Raw genomic sequence first — 17,025 nt, forward strand, 5'->3', positions numbered from 1 at the left:
GTGCCCTCTGGAACCCCGTACCATCAACTAGTAGGAACAGCCTTTCCCGGGTTAGCGTATCCAAACCTGTCATAATCTTGTACACTGGGACCAAAGTGGCAATCTGTGTGTAGAGCCAGAGGATGTAGGCGGGGTTTTAAATGAATTTTTTGCATCTGTGTTCACTATGGAGAAAGACGATGCAGACATAGAAATCGGGCAAGGGGACTGTGACATACTTGAACATAATAGCATCGAGAGGGAGGAGGTGCTAGCGGTTTTAGCGGGCCAAAAAGTGGATAAATCCCCAGGCCCGGACGAGATGTATCCCAGGCTGCTGTGGGAGGCAAGGGAGGAGATTGCAGGGGCTCTGACACTAATTTTCAGAACCTCTCTGGCCACAGGGGATGCACCAGAGGACTGGAGAACAGCTAACGTAGTACCATTATTCAAGAAGGGTAGCAGGGATAAACCAGGGAATTACAGGACAGTGAGTCTAACATCTGTGGTGGGGAAATTATTGGAAAAAATTCTGAGGGACAAAATTAATCTCCACTTGGAGAGGCAAGGATTAATCGGGAATAGTCAGCATGGCTTTGTCAAGGGTAAATCATGTCTAACAAATCTGATCGAATTTTTCGAGGGGGTGACTAGTGGGGTGGATGAGGGAAATGCTGAGAATGTGGTGTACATGGACTTCAGTAAAGCTTTTGACAAAGTCCCGCATAGGAGACTGGTCAAGAAGGTAAGAGCCCATGGGATCCAGGGTGCCTTGGCGCGTTGGATCCTAAACTGGCTGAGTGGCAGGAGGCAGAGGGTGATGGTCGAAGGTTGCTTTTGTGACTGGAAGCCTGTGTCCAGTGGGGTACCTCAGGGATCGGTGCTGGGTCCCTTATTGTTTGTGATCTACATAAATGATTTGCATGAAAATGTAAAAGGTATGATCAGTAAGTTCGCAGATGACACGAAAATTGGTGGGGTGGTAAATTGCGAGGAGGAAAGCCTCCGGCTACAGGACGATATAAACGGGTTGGTCAGATGGGCGGAAAAGTGGCAAATGGAATTTAACCCTGAAAAGTGCGAGGTGATGCATTTTGGACGGACAAATAAGGCAAGGGAATACACAATGAGTGGTAGGACCCTAGGAAGTACAGAGGGTCAGAGGGACCTTGGTGTACATGTACATAGATCCCTGAAGGCAGCGGAGCAGGTAGATAAGGTGGTTAAAAAGGCATATGGGATACTTGCCTTCATTAGCCGAGGCATAGAATATAAGAGCAGGGAGGTTATGATGGAGCTGTACAAAACGCTGGTGAGGCCACAGCTGGAGTACTGTGTGCAGTTCTGGTCGCCTCACTATAGGAAGGATGTGATTGCTTTGGAGAGGGTGCAGAGAAGATTCACCAGGATGTTACCTGGGATGGAGCGCCTCAGCTATGAAGAGAGGCTGGACAGGCTGGAGTTGTTTTCCTTGGAGCAGAGAAGGCTGAGGGGGGACCTGATTGAGGTGTACAAAATAATGAGGGGCATAGATAGGGTACATAAAGAGGAACTTTTCCCCTTAGTGGGGGGGTCAATAACAAGGGGGCATAGATTCAGGGTAAGGGGCAGGAGATTTAGAGGGGATTTGAGGAGGAACTTTTTCACCCAGAGGGTGGTTGGAATGTGGAACTCAATGCCTGAAAGGGTGTTGGAGGCAGGAACCCTCACAACATTCAAGAAGCATTTGGATGAGCACTTGAAATGCCATTGCATACAAGGCTATGGACCAAATGCTGGAAAATGGGATTAGACTGGACAGGGATGGATGGGCGGCGCAGACACGATGGGCCGAAGGGCCTCTTTCTGTGCTGTAAAACTCTATGACTCTATGACTCTATGACTCTATGACCTCTATCAAATCACCCCTCTTCCTCTTTTGCTCTAGTGAAAACAAATCCAGCTCCTCCAACCTGTCCTTGTAGCTAGGATCCCCCATTACCGGATCAATTCTGGTAAATCTCCACTGCACCCTCTCAATCGACTTCACATCCTTCCTAAAGTGTGGTGACCAGAACTGGAGGCAATACTCCAGTTGTGGCCTAACAAGCACCTTTTAATGCTTCAGCATATCTTCTCTACTTTTGTATTCAAGTTATCTATTTATGAAGCCCAAGATTCCATATGCTTTGCTAACCACTCTCTCAACATGTACTGCCGCCTTTAGGGACCTAGGCACATTAACTCCTAGGTCCCTCTGTCCCTGTACAGTCTTTAAAACTGTGTCATTAAGTGTATATTGCCTCTCCTTTTTCCTTCTACCAAAATGCATCACCTCACAATTCTCTGTATTAACTTCCATTTGCCACTTGTCTGGTCATTCTGATAGCTTTTCTATATTCTGCTGCAGTCGATTGGTAACATCCTAACAGTTTGCCATCCCCGCAAAATTGGTGTCATTGGCAGATTTAGAAATTCTACTCGGTATTCTTATATCCAGGTCAATTATATATATATTAAAAAAGCAGTACCACAGCACTCACTCTTGGGGAACACCAGTGTCTACCATCCTCCAGTCTGAAAAACAGCCATTTACCACAACTCGCTGTTTTCTATCATTAAGCAAATTTCTTATAAAAGCTGCCACTACCCGCCTATTCCATGAGCCTCAGTGTTGTTAACCAGCCTTCTATGTGGTACTCTGAAGGAATAAGCCATATTCCCTATTCAGAAAAATACACCATTCTATGAATGAATTCTGGCCTTATTACAACATGACAAACTGGATCTGGAAATCTAGAAACCTAACTATGAAAAAGCTGCGATATTATTCTGTCTATTGAGATAAGGTAGTTGTTCACACTGAATCAATAACCTTATTGAAATAGAGGGTTAAAGGATCCTGACAGGCTGACCTTTGACAACAAGCAATGGTTCTCCCTGGACAAGGTGTTCTCATTTAAACCTCGTAAACAAACACAAACATCTGCCTTCGTAAAAATGACATCAAGTAAAATGCAACTGCTGTTACACCGTTTTTTATGTTAAACTTCGAACACCTAGAGAAGTGACGTAATTCTGTAATGCTACCAGCTAAGGTGACTGTAAAAATTGCAGGGGTCAGCAGAAAAAGGACGAGAGATAATTAGCGTACATCAGCAGAAAACCTTAAATGAAATACCACTGGAAAAGGGTATCAATATTGAACTCTCAAATGTGACAGCAGACACGCTTTAAAGGGGCAACGTGATTCTCGGCTTCAGAGGCGGCTCTATAAGTCTCCAATACTTTGTAACTCAGGGATCAAAGGTATTTGACTTTGGTGGATAGCCTGAATAAAACTTTAAGAACAGTAAAACTGTAGAAAAGTTAAGATTTGAAAGTAAGGTTCACTGATAATAGAATTGTAAGCTTTTTCTTTGGGGAACTGTTAATGTTGTGATTGACTCACCAACTGTAAATTACATGTTGGTTCTTTAATAAACCTATTTATTTTTAGAATTGTCTCACATTAGACTTCTGTATCAAACTCGCAAACTCAATCTCTGTACACCCTTTGGTGAGGAGTTGCAGAATTCTGGGGGAGTTTTCCGGATGCTCATAATATCCAGAACATTACCACCTAGCGAAGCTTCTTAAAAGTGCTATCTGGAGGATGGTAACATTTTCAGGTTGTTCCTTTCCTTTAGGGAGAGATAGTCCAGACCTTTAGAACCAATTAAGCGTCTTTAGGATTCGGCTAACACAAACTTTAGTTGAAAGTGAACGTCTGAGCAATATGCCTGATCTGGGGTAGCCCTGAACAGGCTAGAACTAGTAAGTATCCTTTCAGTTGGCGCCCAACTTGTGAGTTAACGAGTTGATACAGAGGCCAATACTTATATTTATATCTATATCCATCTCATAATTTGCTAAGTATAGAAGGAGTATATTACTGACATGGTACTGAGACCCAGATTTAAGTCTCTAGAGACGTCAAGTCCCTGATCAGGCCTTGTAGAACTTAAATCAGAACTCCCTCAATATACCATTGAGGTCTAGAAATGTCTTATAAAGTTCATATTAAAGCCTAACCGAGGTTAGGTCCTAACGAAATGGCAAACCCTGTTGGAAATGGCCACATATTTTTATTAGGAAATTCAAACGATTGCTTTATTATGGGAAATAAGCCTATCCCTATACCTCCACAAGACCAAGTAATAGTTGTTGATGGATCGTCAATGACGATTAAAAAAGTGGCATCCCAACAATCCTCAGCTAGGATGGGGATTGTAGTAGGGAGATTTCGAGATTCCTATTCTTTTTATCCAGATGATTTTCTGTCCATACCCCTTGACCATAAGACAGTGCAATACGCTGAAGCTGCAGCACTATGGTATGCTTTAGAAAAGGCAGACTCTATTAAACCCACATTAATCTGTACAGATAGTGATTACTGTAAAAGAGGGTATAACTAAGATCTAGTTTTCTGGGAACAAAATGACTTTACCAATCATAAGGGTAAACACATAAAACATAAGTCATTGTGCGAAGACATTCTCCATTCGAGAAAGGAGAAACAGATTGTCAGGTGATTCATGTAAACCGGCATACCAGTGGGACAGCACACTCAAAATGAAACAGTCTTGCAGATGAACAAGCGAAACGTTCGGTCTGCATGACACCCCCTCGAGAGGGGCCTGCCAATATTAGTGTTATCACAAGGGCAGAACGGGCAGCTAATCAGGATGAGGAAATGGTTCAGCTACTAGATCGAACAAAAGAGAATCCACCAGGATATCCACCAAAGTACTTTTACTCGAAAACCCCTACGGGTATTGTGCTTTTTAAGTTGCCCAAGGGAAACCGAGAAGTACCCCCGAGAAACAAACGAGAACAACTTGTAAAAGAAGCTCACGAGGGCATAGACCAAGCACACTGTGTTGCCAGAACAGCATTCTGCAAATTGATTCCCTTATATTGGTAGCTAGGCATGCTTAAGTCCTGTAAAACATACGTGGCAAATTGTGAGCCATGCATTTTAACCAATAAGTCATCTCTAATTAAGCCACCACCATTGGCTCCTGTGAAAGCTGATGAGCCAATGGGAAAATTCTTTATTGACTTATTAGGACCACTTCCCCCTTCTTTCGGATACAGATATGTTCTCGTTTGTGTCGATGGATGCCTTTCCTCTGCTGGCTGGTCCCCACAAAAACTGTTTCACAAACACACTCGCCAATGCTATTACTGACATAATTACTGTAGCTGTTGCACCCAAAATCTTACACTACATTAAAGGCAGAGCCTTTGACTCCAAGGACTTCAAAGACTACTGTGAAAAATGGGGGATTAGGTTAGAGCACGGCACACTACGTCATCCGCAATCAGCGGGGCTGGTGGAATGTAAATACAAGGAAGTAAAAAAGCTATTGGTCAAACTGTTGAGAATCAGGTGAAGTAAGTGGACCACCATCATTCCGGAGGTGCAGCTATCACTTAATAACGTGCCCACATCTGCATCAGGGACAGTGTCCCTTAAAACTCCATATTATCTGGTGTATGGGGTTGTAATTCATACACCGCTTACCCATGGTTCCTTTGTTGCCTCTCCACTCTCTGATTCCTTGACCCGACAGCGACAGTTAGATTTAAATAAAGAAGTAACAGAGGAGGTTCATCAAATTGGTAAGAGGATAAGGGAGGCAAATAGGCAGAAAAATTGACAAACAAAGCATGGCAACCCCTAGCAGGAGAATGGGTACAGGAAAAGAATTTCGAGCAAAAACCTGGTTTAAGACCAAAGTGGAAAAAATCTGTTCAAATACATTCTGTTATTAACAAAAGAACAGTTAAAATACATATTAATCTGCCGAATGGCGAGCATATTCTTAAAACTCTCTCCATAGACAGTCTCAAAAGATGTCCTGTGGGATACCGAAATGGAGGAAGAATAAAAGGTGCAGTCGTAAAATGTCTTTCAAGACCAAGCTTGGAGCACGACACAGGAAATGGATGTGATCGAACTTCTGATGACGGTCAGCCAGATGGTGTCACCAACTCATCCACACGATGCTTGGCAATGCCTCAGGAATTAGATTCGCATAAAGCCACAACCAAACAAGTAAAGATCAACGAGTTACTTCAATGAAGGAGGAAATCACTGCAGATGGAGAATGAATCAATTGAGCTTCTCGTAAGGTCATTACGAAAACAAGAATCTGTCCTCATGCTGGATCAATGGAACAGCATGTCAAGCTTCAGCCAGTTCCAAATGTCATCTCCTTGACTCGTATGAATATTTCAGCTCTACTGAACGTACATCTGCCAATTGGACATTCTAAGTACATGTTGTTTCGCTAATTCCATGACAATGTACCTATCATCCTTTTAATTTTGTGTTCAATTTAAAATAAGGCAAAACATTGTCCTGGGATGTGTTACCATGAATTTTTATGCAGCACATGAATAGGCTCTTGTGAATCTCTTGAAATTAATGTGCTATTGTAACCTTAGTAGAACAATGACCAAACTCTGTCTTGATGCTCGAGTACATTTTTTGCTCAAGAGAGGGGTAAGAAGGAATAAGCCATATAACCTTATCAGAGAAAGACACCATTCTATGAAAGATTTCTGGCCTTATTAAAACATGACAAACTGGGTCTGGAAATCTAGTAACCGAACTATGAATAGGCTGTGATAGCATTCTGGCTATTGAGATAAGATAGTTGTTGACACTGAATCAGTAACCTTATTGAAACAGAAGGTTAAAGGCTCCTGACAGGCTGTCTTTGGGGAACAAGACAATGGTTCACCCTTCACAAGGTGTTCTCATTTACACCTCGTAAAGAAGCACAAATATCTGCCTTCGTAAAAATGACATCAATTAAAAAGCACCTGCCGCTATACCGCTTTTTATGGTAAACATAGAACACCAAGGGAAGAGACATAATTCTGTACTGCTACCAGCTGAAGTGACTGTATGAATTGCAGGGGTCAGCAGAAAAATTACTAGAGATAATTAGCTTACATCAGCAGAAAACCTTAAAGGAAATACCACTGGAAATGGGTATCAATATTGAACTCCCAAATGGGATAGTAGAATCGCTTTAAAGGGGTAAAACCATTCTCGGCCTCAGACGTGGCTCTGTATGTCTCCAACTCTTTGTACCTCGGGGATCAAAGGTATTTGATTTTGGTGGCTAGCCTGAATAAAACAATAAGAACTGTAAAATTATAGCAAAGTTATGATTTGAAAGTAAGGTTCGCTGATTATAGAATTGTAAGCTTTCTGCTTTTGGAACTGTTAATGTTGTGATTGGCTCACCAACTGTAAATTACATTTTGGTTCTTTAATAAATCTATATATTTTTAGAATTGTCTCACATAAGACTTCTGTATCAAATTTGCGAATTACTCTCTGTGCACTCTTTGGTGAGGAGTTGCAGAATTCTGGGGGAATTTTCCGGACCCTCATAATATCTGGAACGTTACAGCCTAGCTAAACTTATTTAAACTGCTACCTGGATGGCGGTAACATTTTCAGGTTGTTCATTTCCTTTAGGGAGAGATAGTCCGAAACTTTAGACCCAATTAAGCATCTTTAGGATTTGGATACCTCAAGCTTTAATTGAAAGTGAATGTCTGAGAAATACGCCTGATCTGCGGTAGCCCTAAAGGGGCTAGGACTGATAATTCACCCTTCAGTACTTTTTCAAACGACTTCCTAAAATCCATGTAGAGAACATCCATATATAAAAGGCAGAACGTGTTTGACTAAACTAATTGAATTTTTTGACAAAGGGATTCATCAATCCTCCCTGTTATATCATCAGAAAATTCAATTAGTTTAGTCAAACACGTTCTGCCTTTTACAAATCCGTGTTGGCGCTGCTTAATTTGCTTAAACCTCTCCAAGTGCCCGTTAATTTTGTCCTTGGTTATTGCTTCTAAAACTTTACCCACCACTGAAGTTAAACTGACCGGCCTGTACTTACTAGAAATATACTTACACCCTTTCTTGAACATTGGTGTCACATTCACCCCTTCCATAGCTTCTACCTTTGCCACTTCTACCGATATTTTGTCAGCATCCACCTACTTAGTAAACACCGGTACAAAGTACGCATTGAGCATGCGAGCCTTGCCCTGTGCCTCTGAGCATATATCACCTTCTTTGTCTCTAATAGACCCCACCCGTCTCTTACTATTCACTTACTGTTTACATGCCGGTAGAAGATTTCTGTGTTCGCTGTTATGTTAACCGCCATTCTACTCTCATATTCTCTCTTTGCATATCTTATTTTCATCTTCACTTTTCTTCCATTTTAGAATCAAACCGGGTCTACCCAGGGCAAATTAGTTTTAAAAGCATGTTTATTCAAGCATCGTTGTGCATTGCTTATCTGTTACACAATGCAGAGTTGAAACAATAACTGATAATACTTGTTTCATTTAGTGCACTTTAGTCAGGTAGGGAGACTCTAAAAAAAAGATTTCCCACTTTCTCACAATGTAATTAGAGGTTATAGAAAAGTTGTAAACTTTGAGTAAATTTGACTGGTGTCTGTAAAATAAGGAAAGGATCAGACTCAGTGCAGTTTGACAGCCTATTAGAGTGACACATGTTGGGAAGGATCAGGAGTTGGGGGCCTACATACAAGTTACATAATCACAGGACAGTTTTAAAGGTAGGAGTTAATTCCTTTCACCGAGACTGAAGCTCTGGTAGATGTTGCCGGCAGCTGCAGTTTCTAATAATCATAGAATGATACAGCACAAAAGTACGCCATTCGGCCCATCGTTTCTGTGCTGGCTCTTTGAAAGAGCTATCCAATCAGTCCCAATAACCTGCTCTTTTTCCATAGCATTGCAATGTTTTCCCCTTCATGCCTTTACACAATCCCCTTTGAAAGTTACTATTGAATCTGCTTCCAACACCCTTTCAGACAGTGCATTACAGATCATAACAAATTGCTGCGTAAAAAAATCCTCATCTCAACTCTTTTGCCAATTATCTTCAATCTGTGTCCTCTGGTTACCAGCTTCTGTCAAGGGAAAGATTATTTGATAATTTACTCCATTAAAATACTTCAGAATTTTGAAAAGCTCTATTAAAACTCCCCTTAGCCTTCTTTGCTCTAAGGAGAACAACCCAAACTTCGCTAATGTCTCCACGTAACTGAAGCCCCATATCCCTGGTACAATTCTGTTAAATCTCCTCTGCAGCATCTCTAAGGCCTGGAAATCCTTTTCAAAGTGTCGTACCCAGAATTGGAGACAATACTCCAGCTGGGGTATAACCTGTGATTTATAAAGGTTTAGAATCACTTATTTGTGTTAATACTCTATCCCTCTTTTTATAAATCTAAGGATGCCCTATGCATTTTTAAAAACAGCCATCTCAGCTTCTCCTGCTTCCATGAAAGGCTTCGTTACGTAAACGCCCAGATCAATCTGTACATGTACCCCCATTAAAATTGCACTTTAATTTATATTGTATCTCCGCATTCTACCAAAATGCATCACTACACCCTTCTCAGCATTAAACTTTATCTGCTATATGCCTGCCCATTTTACCAGTCTGTCAATATCCTCCTGAAGTATGCTACTATTCTCCTTACTGTTTACTACTTTTCTGAGTTTTGTCTGCAAGCTTTGATGCATGCCCTGTATAGGCAAGTCTAGGTCACGAATATATATCAAGAGCAGCAGTGGTTCTAATATCGACCTCCAAGGGTACACAACTGTGGGAAAATAACAGTGTAAAGGACAAACGGGGGATTGCCTGAAATGTGTACAAGTTCACTTTAATTATCTCTCCACCCCAGCGAGGAAGGAAGCAGTGCTGGACCAATTCTGAGGAATGAGGTGGGGCAAATGGAGTATGTTTCAGTAGGAGAGCATTTGGGAACAGTGATCATAATATCATCATTTTTAGAATAATTATGGAAAAGGACAAGGTGCAATCAAGCGTTAAGACACTTATCTGGTGGAGGGCTAACTTCAATGAGTTGAAAACTGATCTGGCCCTGCTGGATTGGAAACAATGAAAAGGATAGTAACAGACTTCATGAGGACACAAACAAGCTGGTGTAATGGGCAGACACATGGCAGATGAAATTTAATGAAGAGAAGTGTGAAGTGATACATTTTGATAGGACGAATAAGGAGAGGTAATAAGAACTAAATGGTACAAATTTAAAGGGAGAGCAGGAATAGAGAGACCTGAGGGTGTATGGGCACAAATCTTTGATGGTTGCAGGACAAAATAAGATGGCTGCTTAAAACTCATATGGGATCATTGGCTTTATTAATAGAGGAATAGAGTTCAAAAGCAAGGAAGTGGTGCTACAGCTTTATAAAACACCGGTTAGGCTTTAGCTGGAGTATTGCATTCAATGCTGGCATCACATTTTAGGAAGCATGTCAAGGCCTTTGGAGGGTGCAGAAGAGATTTAACAGAATGGCACCAGGGATGAGGGAGTTATGTGGCAAGAGTGGAAAAGCTAGGATTGTTCTTCTTAGAGCAGACAATATTAAGAGGAGAATTGTTAGAGGTGCTCAAAATGACGAAATGTTTTGATAGATTAAATAATGCGAAAGTATTTCAAGTCAGAAGGGTTGGTAACCAGAGGACACATTTTAAGATGATTCGCAAAAGAACCAGAAGGAAACATTTTTTTTACACAGCGAGTTGTTGTGGTCTGGATTGCACTGCCTTTAACGGCAATGGAAGCAGATTCAATACATAGAATCACATCGTCTGTAAAGCACAGAAACAGGCCATTCTATCCACTTGGCCTATGTTTATGCTCCACACGAGCCTCTTCACAACCCCCTTCATCTAAACCTATCAGCATATCCTTCGATTCATTTCTCCCTCATGTGCTTATCTATGCTATTCGCCCCAACCTCTCCATGTGGTAGTTTGTTCCACATTCTCACCACTCTCTGGGTAAAGACGTTTCTCCTGAATTCCCTCTTGAATTATTAGTGACTATCTTATATTTATGGGGTTATGAATATAACTTATCTTTTTCTTGCTTCAGATGTGGCCTTTTTCAGCCTCAAGTAAAATATGCAGCCAGCACAGGCACGATAGGCCGAATGGCCTCCTTCTGAGCTGTGTCATTTAATGACTCTATGAATATTATAAAGTATTACAAAATATTTACAATGCTGGGGCAGACAATTCGGCTCAACAGGTTTTCCTCAGTGCTTATAGCACACACGAGCCACCTCCCAGCGTTCCTCATCTCACTCCGTGAACATTTCCTTACACTCCTTTCTTTCTCATATGCTTAGCTCGCTTCCCCTAAAATGCATCTATATTATTTGCCTCAACTTCTCCCTGTGTTAGCGAGTTCCACATTCTCACCAATCTCTGGGTAAAGAAGTTTCGCCTGAATTCCATATTCGACTTATTAGTCATAGATTCATAACAGCACAGAAGCAGGCCATTCGGCCCATCGAGTCCGTGCCGGCGTTCTGTAGAGCAATCCAGTCAGTCCCATTCCCCCACTCTATCCCCGTAGCCCTGCAAGTTTATTTCCCTCAAGTGCCTATCCAGTCTCCCCATGAAAACATTGAGGGTCGCTGCTTCCACCACTTCCGTCGGCAGCAAATTCCAGGTCATCACCACTCGCTGCATAAATAAGTTTTTCCTCACAGTGACAATCTTATATTTATGGGTCTTAGTTCTGTTTTCGCCCTCAAGATGAAACATCTTCTCTATGGCTACCCTGTTAAACCCGTTCATAAACTTGAAGCCCTCTATCAGGTCACCCCTCAGTCTTCTCTTTGATAGAGAAAACAGCCCAAAACTGCTCAATCGTTCAGTATATTGACATTCAAAAGAGAATTGGATGAATCATTGAAGGGAAAATTATATACTGGTCTATTGGGAATAAGCTATGTAGTGAGATTAATTGGATAGTTCTACCAAAGAGCCGTCACAGGCATGATCTGACGAATGACCTCGTTCCGCGCTGTATCATTCTATGATTCTATGATGAGGTGTACTTCCCTGCAGTCTGAAAAACAATCGTTCACCAGTTAGCTCTGCTTTCTGTCTCTTAGCCAATTCCGTATCCATGCTATCACGTTCACTTTAATCCAATGGGCCTTAATTTGTGACCAAGACTATTGTGCGGTACTTTATAAAACTCCTTTTAAAACTTCAATACACGGCATCAACCACATTACCTCAGCAACCATAGAAGATAGGAGCAGGAGTTGGCCATTCGGTCCCTCGAGCCTGCTCCGCCATTTAATGAGATCATGGCTGATCATCCAAATTCAGTACCTTGTCCCTGCTTTCACCCCATATCCCTTGATCCCTTTAGCCTTAAGAAATATATCTAACTCCTTCTTGAATATATTTAATAAATTGGCCACAACTGCCTTTTGTGGTAGAGAATTCCACAGGTTCCATCTCCATTGTTTCATCAAAGTACTCAATCAAGTTGGTCAAGTGCAATTTCCCTTTCACAAATCCGTCCCAGCTGTCATTTATTAGACCACATGTTTCCAAGTGACAACTAATTTTGCCTCAGATTCAGGGCCTATAAATACGTCTCGGGCGGTGGCGCAAAACTGGTGGTATCGGATTGGCTGATGCTATAGGCAGCGCCTGATATTCAGTTCCATTGCAGTAAATTGCAGTCTCGTCCTTTACTGTGACATTTCCAGCATGGTCTTCTTTAGTTTAGAGAGATGCAAAGTACTCATTTATTACCTCTGCTTCCACAAGAAGATCTCACTTTGGTCCCTAATCAGCCCCGCCCTTCCTTTGACAGCCCGTTTATTATCTACATGACTATAAAAGACTTTTGGGTTCCCTTTTATCCACTAATCTATTCTCATGTTCCCTCCTTGTCCCATTTTCTCAGTTCTCCTCTGTTCGTTTTGGATTCAGATTGTTACCCTACTCTATTATGTAACTGATATTTATCATCAGCTTCCATTTTCTGTTAAATTTAATCTCTATATTTTTAGTCATCCAGAGAGCTCTATTTTTGGATGTCCTTCCTCTCACCCTCATGGGAATATATTTGGTGTTTCGAACAGTCTCCTCTTTGAACGGTTCCCATTGCTCACTTTCTGTATTACCTGCTCATCTTTGATTCCAATCCACCAGGGCCAAATAACCTTTCAATTTACTGAAAGTAGCTCTCCTCCAGTTGAGTACTTTCACGTGTGATTGTTCCTTATACTTTTGCATAACAGCTCTAAATCTGATGATATTATGATCATTGCTTCCCAAATGCTCCCACACGGAAACATGCTCTGTTTGCTTCACTTCATGGACGAATTCATGGAATGTATGCAACATGGTATTCTAGATCAGTATGTTGAGGAACCAACTAGGGAAAAGTCTATTTCAGACTTAGTATTGTACAATGAGAAATTAATAACCTTGCAGTAAATCGGCCTTTAGGGAAGAGTGACCATAATATGATAGAATTTTTTATTCAGTTTGAAATTGTTTCAGGTAAATCTGAAGATAGAATTTCAAAGCTAAACAATGCAAACTAAGTAGGTATGAGGGGCAAGTTGGCTAAGGTAGATTGGGAAACTAAACTATAAGGTATGAGAGTAGACAAGCAATGGCTAGCCTTTAAAGAATTATATACAACAAAGTTACAACAAATATACATTACTATAGGCACGAAAACCCCACAGGAAAAGTGTTCCAACTGTGGCTAACAAGAGAAGTTAAAGATAGTATTAGATCAAAGGAAGTGGCTTATAATGTTGACAGAAAGAGTAGTAAGCCTGAGGATTGGCAGGATTTTAGAATTCAGCAAAGAAGCACCAAGAAATTGGTAAAGAAAGGTAAAATAGAATAAGATAGTGAACTAGAAAGAGACAAAACACAAAATGCAAAAGCTTCTATAGCTATGTAAAAAGGAAAAGATGAGCGAAAGTAAACGTGCATCCCCTACAGGATGCGACAGGAGAAGTTATAATGGGGTATAAGGAAATGGCAGAGGAATTAAACAAATAATTTGTGTCTGTCTTCATGGAAGAAGATGCAAAAATCTTCCCGAAAATATTGGAGAATCAAGGCTCTAGCGAGAATGAGGAACTGAAAGAAATTAGTATTGGTAAAAAAATAGAACTGCAGAAATTAATGGGGTGAAAGCTGGTAAATACCCTGCACCTGATGGCCTGCATCCTAGGGTTTTGAAAGAGGTGGCTATAGAGATAGTGGATGCATTGGTTGTCATTTTCCAAAATTCCATATATTCTAGAACAGTTCCCGTGGTTTGGAAGGTCGCAAATATAACCGACCATTTAAGAAAGGAGGTAGAGAGAAAACGACGACATACAGACCAGTTAGCCTCACATTAGAAGTAGGTAAAATGCTAGAAACTATTATTAAGGAAGTGGTAACAGGGCACTTGAAAATAATAATATGATTGGGCACAGTAGAGAGGGCTTTACACTAACTAGGTGGGGGGAGGTTCCTAGAGAGCAAATAATAAAAATGACAACAGAGAAGGTCATAGACTCAGGTAGCACTGGGGAAATTAAAAACCAGAGCGTGTCAGGAAGGGGCAGAAGGTATGGAGTAAAAGGTAAAGTAATAAAAAGGGCAAAAGCAGGAACTAAGTGTCACAAATCATCTTTGAAAGTTCTCTATCTGAATGCACTTAGCATTCGTAACAAAATAGACGAGTTAATGGCACAAATAACTACACATGGGTATGATCTTTTGGCCATTACAGAAACATGGCTGCAGGATGACAATGCCTGGGAATTAAACATACCAGGTTATTTAACGATCAGGAAGGACAGGCAGGAATGAAGGGGAGGTGGTGTGGCTATGTTAATAAAGGAAGGAATCACTGTAATACAGAGAAATGATATTGGGTCAAAAGATCACGATAATGAAACAGTTTGGATGGAGGAAAGGAATAATAAGGGGAAAAAACACTAGTGGGCGTAGTCTATAGGCCTCTGAACAGTGGCAACTCTGTTGGACGGTGTATCAATCAGGAAATAGTTGAGGCTTGTAATAAGGGAACATCTATAATTATGGGGGATTTTAACTATCATATTAATTGGACAAATCAAATTGGGCAGGGCAGCCTTGAGGATGAGTTCATTGAGTGTATTAGGGAGGGGTTTCTTGAGCAGTATGTAACTGAACCGACCAGGGGGCAAGCAACCTTAGATCTGGTCCTGTGTAACGAGACGGCATTAATTAAGAATGTCCTAGTAAAGGGTCCCCTTGGAATGAGTGACCATAACATGGTTGAATTCCATATTCAATTAGAGGGTGAGAAGGTTGGATCTCAAACAAGCGTGCTAAGCTTGAATAAAGGAGACTATGAAGGTATGAGAGCGGAATTGAGTAGAGTGGATTGGGAAAATAGATTAAAGGGTAAGACGATACATGATCAGTGGTGTACATTTAAGGAGTTATTTTACAACTTCCAAAAAATATATATTCCACTAAGATGAAAAGGGTGTAAAAGAAAAGACAGCCATCCATGGCTAAGTAAATAAATTAAGGATAGTATTCGACTAAAAACAAGGGCATATAAGGTAGTCAAATCTAGTGGGAGGATAGAGGATTGGGAAAACTTTAAAAGACAGCAAAAAATAACAAAAAGATCGATTAAGAAAGGGAAGATAGATTATGAAAGTAAATTAGCAAAAAATCTAAAAACAGATAGTAAGAGTTTTTATAGTTATATAAAAAGAAAAAGGGTGGCTAAAGTAAATGTTGGTCCCTTAGAGGATGAGACCGGGAAATTAATTGTGGGAAATATGGAGATGGCAAAAACACTGAATGAATATTTTACATCAGTCTTTACAGTAGAAGACACTAAGAATATCCCAACACTGGACAAACAGGGGGCTAAAGGGGGGGAGGAGCTAAACACGATCAAAATCACTAAGGAAATGGTACTCGGTAAAATAATGGGAGTCAAGGCGGATAAATCACCTGGACCTGATGGCTTACATCCTAGGGTCTTGAGGGAAGTGGCGGTAGGGATTGTGGATGCATTGGTAATAATTTTCCAAAACTCCCTGGACTCGGCAAGGGTCCCAGCAGACTGGAAAACTGCTAATGTAACACCCTTATTTAAAAAGGGCAGTAGACAGGAGGCTGGAAACTATAGACCGGTTAGCCTAACATCTGTGGTAGGTAAAATTTTGGAGTCCATTATTAAGGAGACAGTAACAGGACATTTGGATAATCATAATTTAATAGGACAAAGTCAGCATGGTTTTATGAAGGGGAAGTCATGTTTGACAAATTTGCTGGAGTACTTTGAGGAAGTAACGTATAGGGTGGATAAAGGGGAACCAGTGGACGTAGTGTATTTAGACTTCCAAAAGGCATTTGACAAGGTGCCGCACAAAAGATTATTGCTTAAGATAAAAAATCACGGGATTGGGGGTAATATTCTGGCATGGATAGAGGATTGGCTATCTAACAGAAGGCAGAGAGTTGGGATAAATGGTTCATTCTCAGACTGGCAATCAGTAACTAGTGGTGTTCCGCAGGGGTCAGTGCTGGGTCCCCAACTCTTTACAATCTATATTAACGATTTGGAGGAGAAGACGGAGTGTAACATATCAAAGTTTGCAGATGATACTAAGATGGGAGGGAAAGTAGTGAGTGAGGAGGACATAAAAAACCTGCAAGGGGACATTGACAGGCTAAGTAAATGGGCAGAGGTTTGGCAGATGGAATACAATACTGGAATGTGTAAGGTTATGCACTTTGGCAGGAAAAATCGTAGAGCAAGTTATTATCTTAATGGCAAGAAACTGGAAAGTACTGAAGTACAAAGGGATCTGGGGGTCCTCGTGCACGAAACTCAAAAGGTTAGTATGCAGGTGCAGCAAGTGATTAAGAAGGCCAATGGAATGTTGGCTTTCATTGCTAGGGGGATAGAATATAAAAATAGGGAGGTATTGCTTCAGTTGTACAAGGTATTGGTGAGACCGCACCTGGAATACTGCGTACAGTTTTGGTGTCCATACTTAAGAAAGGACATACTTGCTCTCGAGTCAGTACAATGAAGGTTCACTCGGTTAATCCCGGGGATGAGGGGATGGACA

Source organism: Somniosus microcephalus, unplaced genomic scaffold (genome assembly GCF_052327205.1).
Source record: "Somniosus microcephalus isolate GS21.2 unplaced genomic scaffold, FLI_Smic_1.0 unresolved_chr1, whole genome shotgun sequence".
NCBI lineage: Eukaryota > Metazoa > Chordata > Chondrichthyes > Squaliformes > Somniosidae > Somniosus > Somniosus microcephalus.